The following is a 4499-nucleotide window of genomic DNA, read 5'->3' as shown; positions in this document are numbered from 1 at the left end:
CCTGGGGAGGGAGCAAAGGGGCGGGGCGGGGCGGGGCCTCGGAGCTGCGACAGTAGGCGGGCACGGCGGGGCGGGCAAACGGCGGAATTGCCCTGCGCGGCCCCGCCCTGCGCCCTCGGCGGCGCCCCGCCCCCCCGGCTCCTCCTCCTCCCCTTCATTCATCTTTATGGAGCCGCAGCTTTCTGTCGCGAGCCTGGAGGCGGAGATACATAAACTGAAAACTGAGTCTTGGGAGGGATGCGTGTGCTGACGCGGCAGCTTGGCTGGTTTAGAAGCCCAAGAAGGGGTCTGTTTCCCTCCGGGAACCCCTTTTGACCCAAGTCAGCTGAATGGAGGCCGAGAACCGGTACTTGAGTCGGAGGAGACGTTGTAGACCCTGAGTACCGTGGTGGCCGCATTGGAGAAGGGCGCAGCTCAGTTTTTCTCCCTCTCTGAGGCCTACAGCGAGGGCAGGGGCGAGAAGGCGATGGCTCAAGCCTCAGGCCCTCACTCGCTAGGCAAAGAACTAATGGAGCAGGACCTGGGTGGGGGAGGAGTGACCTTCTGCCAGACAGTGACAGATGTGCTCAGGGGTTTGCTCTTTCCAATGCTGGTGCTGCCCTGCCCAGTGAAGACACTGTCACAGGATGCGCCCAGACTGTTACCCAGGTCAGAGTCCAGGATTTTGGTTGAGTGAAGTGATCAGAGGAATTGGGTGGCTCCCAAAGCACAAGTGCCCAGTCCAGGACTAGAAGGGTATAGCACCTGGACTACAAGTGGAGAATCCTAGAATGCCTTCTGGGAAGGGGCAACCCTATCTCTCACCTTCCCACTTCATCCTACAAACCAGGAAATTATGATAGGAGAAGTTGAGCCAAGTGCCCAAGTGCATCCGGGGAATTAAGGCAGAGGTACCCAGGCTCTGACTTCAGCCATCACGATTGCTGGAATTCTCTTGCTAGGGCCCTGGCCAGTGGCTAGTGGCCAGTAAGGGGATGGGGCACTCAACCCCCCGGGTGCAAAACAATTACCTGGTTGGGGGGAGGTTATTCAAATTATGATTTCTAAAAATAAAGAAGCTGGGCTTTAAAAATAATTAATATTTAGATTGACATTAGTGCCCTCACTGCCTTCTGGTTATAGAGCCCTTACAGGAGTTTCCAAGAAGACAAGGAGGTCCTCAGAGGCTGTACAGCAATGTGTTTGCTTGTTTGTTGCTTTTCTATAGGGTATATCTACAGGGTCCTGGCAGGAAACAGGAGCACTCAATTGGGATTATTGAGGAGAGTTTAATAAAGGGTATTGCGCAGTGGATTGGGCAGAATTAAGGGAAACTAGTGAGGACAGGCGCACTCTCGGGGAAGCAGCAGTTACCACCCAAGGGTGAAAGGGCTTAAGGAGAAGGCCACATTGCAGGGTGAAGGGAGTGTGCAGAAAGGACCTGGAGGGGCTGTGGGCCTATCCCTGGTTAGCTGAGTTATATTGCCTAGTGTTCTTTTTTGTTCGTTTGTTTGTTTTACAGAGGCAGAGTTAGAGAGAGGGATAGATAGGGACAGACAGACAGGAACGGAGAGAGATGAGAAGCATCAATTATCAGTTTTTTGTTGCGACACCTTAGTTGTTCATTGATTGCTTTCTCATATGTGCCTTGACTGTGGGCCTTCAGCAGACCGAGTAACCCCTTGCTCAAGCCAGCGACCTTGGGTCCAAGCTGGTGAGCTTTTTGCTCAAACCAAATAAGCCGGTGCTCAAGCTGGTGACCTTGAGGTCTCAAACCTGGGTCTTCTGCATCCCAGTCCGACGCTCTATCCACTGCGCCACCACCTGGTCAGGCTATATTACCTAGTTGTTGTTTTTTTTTTTACAGGGACAGAGAGAGAGTCAGATAGAGGGATACATAGGAACAGACAGACAGGAACGGAGAGAGATGAGAAGCATCAATCATCAGTTTTTCGTTGAGACACCTTAGTTGTTCATTGATTGCTTTCTCACACGTGCCACAACCACAGGCCTTCAGCAGACTGAGTAACCCCTTGCTTGAGCCAGTGACCTTGGGTCCAAGCTGGTGAGCTTTGTTTTTTGCTCAAGCCAGATGAGCCCGCACTCAAGCTGGCAACCTCGGAGTCTCGAACCTGGGTCCTTCCGCATCCCAATCCGATGCTCTATCCACTGCGCCACTGCCTGGTCAGGCTATATTACCTAGTTTTAACAAAACTAACCCACACAGAATGGACTCATGGCTACAAAAGATTGCTGAAGAGAAAAGAGATTGAAGACAATACTAATATGGCAAGAAAAAATAGAGCTGTCATTTCCACCCTTCGCTGAGCTCCTTGTCATCAATATTTCCTGGTAAAACTAGTGACCAAGTCCTCAGACCTGACATATTCAGCCCCAATGCTCATAAAGGTATTGTATTTTTTTAAACTGAAAGCAAAAAAAGGAATTTAGTATTTTTAAGAAATAAAATCTTTCAGAAATTGTTTATCTTATCTTTAGGGCACTCTTCTTAAATTCTTTTTGCATTGCTATGGTGATGAACATAGCATATTTTATTATTTGTATAGTCAAGTATGTATATAATATTTAAGTGAATATGTCTACATGTGTATGTGTGATAGGGCATAAATCTTAATTTGGCTGCAAATTAAGAGCTCTGGCTCCCTAGGTGCCCATTTACAACCCAAGTGGCAAATATATTTTCCTGATAGGATTCATGATAAAAATTTTAGACAAGGAGTTAAGAGTTCTGTGGGAAAGGCTGTATTACTCCAGGTCAGTGATTAGAATTTGTCCAAACCAGTGCCTGGCTAAGCACAAGCTGGCAACAAGCGAGAGGCTCAGTGAATACACTGTCACAGGATGTGCCCAAGACTGATACCCGGAGCTGGCATCGTGCGGTGCCTACTGTCAGACCCAGTCTGCCTCTTCCTCGCCCAGACATGTGGCTCGGTGACTCACTCACCTTCTCCTTGAACTGGAGACACAAAGACCTAAATGTCTACTTGGCATCTCCACTTGGATGCCAAATGAGCATCTCAAACTTGATGCATCCAGGCCAGAGCTCTTGATTTGTGCCTGGATCTGCTCCTCCCCACGTGTTTCTTATCTCAGTAAATGCCACCGCCATCCTGTGGTTCAGGCCAAAACTTGTAGGTGTCCTTGACTTCACTTATTCTGTCTTCCTACTCCTTGCATCTGATTCATTAGCAAATCCTATTGGCTCCCTGTACAAAATACATATATCCAGAATTCTACCACTTACCCTCCTCCCTTGTCTAGCTGGACTTATAGTGCAACAACCCCAAGTCTCTCTCCCTGTCACCCTTCAGAGTCTCTGAACACATGGGTGAAAATGTGACATTCGCTTGCTTTCAAATCCAAAGCCCTTACTTCAACCCTTACTGAATGTAGCCTCTGGCTACTTCTTGCTTTTTCTTCTTTCTTATGTTTTTAACCAAGGTGCACCTCTATGCTGTTCTGACTTCCCAGACATGTGCTTATCACAGGGTCTTTGGCCTGAGGTCAGGTATCCCCAACCATCTCAAGAAGCTTAACAGGCCTGACCTGTGGTGGCGCAGTGGATAAAGTGTCGACCTGGAATGCTGAGGTCGCTGGTTCAAAACCCTGCACTTCTCTGGTCAAGGCACATATGGGAGTTGATGCTTCCTGCTCCTCCCCCCTTTCTCTCTCTCTCTCTCTCTCTCTCTCTCTCTCTCTCTCTCTCTCTCTCACTCTCTCTCCTCTCTAAAATGAATAACTAAATAAATAAAAATTTAAAAAAGTAGAGCGTCGGCCTGGCGTGCAGAAGTCCCGGGTTTGATTCCTGGCCAGGGCACACAGGAGAAGCGCCCATCTGCTTCTCCACCCCTCCCCCTCTCCTTCCTCTCTGTCTCTCTCTTCCCCTCCCGCAGCGAGGCTCCATTGGAGCAAAGATGGCCCGGGCGCTGGGGATGGCTCCTTGGCCTCTGCCCCAGGCGCTCGAGTGGCTCTGGTCGCAACAGAGCGACGCCCCCTGGTGGGCAGAGCGTTGCCCCTTGGTGGGCTTGCCGAGTGGATCCCGGTCGGGCGCATGCGGGAGTCTGTCTGTCTCTCCCCGTTTCCAGCTTCAGAAAAAGAAAAAAATAAAAATAAAAAAAAAACCACACACGCACAAAAAAACAAAGAAGCTTAACATACTTTGTCTTCTATGCCTCCTTCCCTGGGTTTTAATCTTCACAGCATGGATTCACTTGACATTATAGTTAATCATTTGTTTATTGTATTAGTTTCCTGTGACTGCCCTAAGAAGTCACCACAAACTTGGAAGCTTAAAACAACAGAAATTAATTTTCTCACAGTTCTTGAGGCCAGAAACTCTAGATCAGTTTTCCTAGGCGAAAGTCGAGGGCCACACTCCCTCCAGAGGCTCTAGAGAAAAATCAGTTCCTTTCTTCTTCCAACTTCTTCTTTAAAAAAAAAAAAAAAATCGCCCTGGCCGGTTCGCTCAGTGGTAGAGCGTCGGCCTGGCGTGCAGGAGT

The sequence above is a fragment of the Saccopteryx leptura genome, chromosome 4 (genome assembly GCF_036850995.1).
Source record: "Saccopteryx leptura isolate mSacLep1 chromosome 4, mSacLep1_pri_phased_curated, whole genome shotgun sequence".
NCBI lineage: Eukaryota > Metazoa > Chordata > Mammalia > Chiroptera > Emballonuridae > Saccopteryx > Saccopteryx leptura.
The sequence above is the reverse complement of the archived record's forward strand: the minus strand, read 5'-3'. Positions refer to the sequence as shown.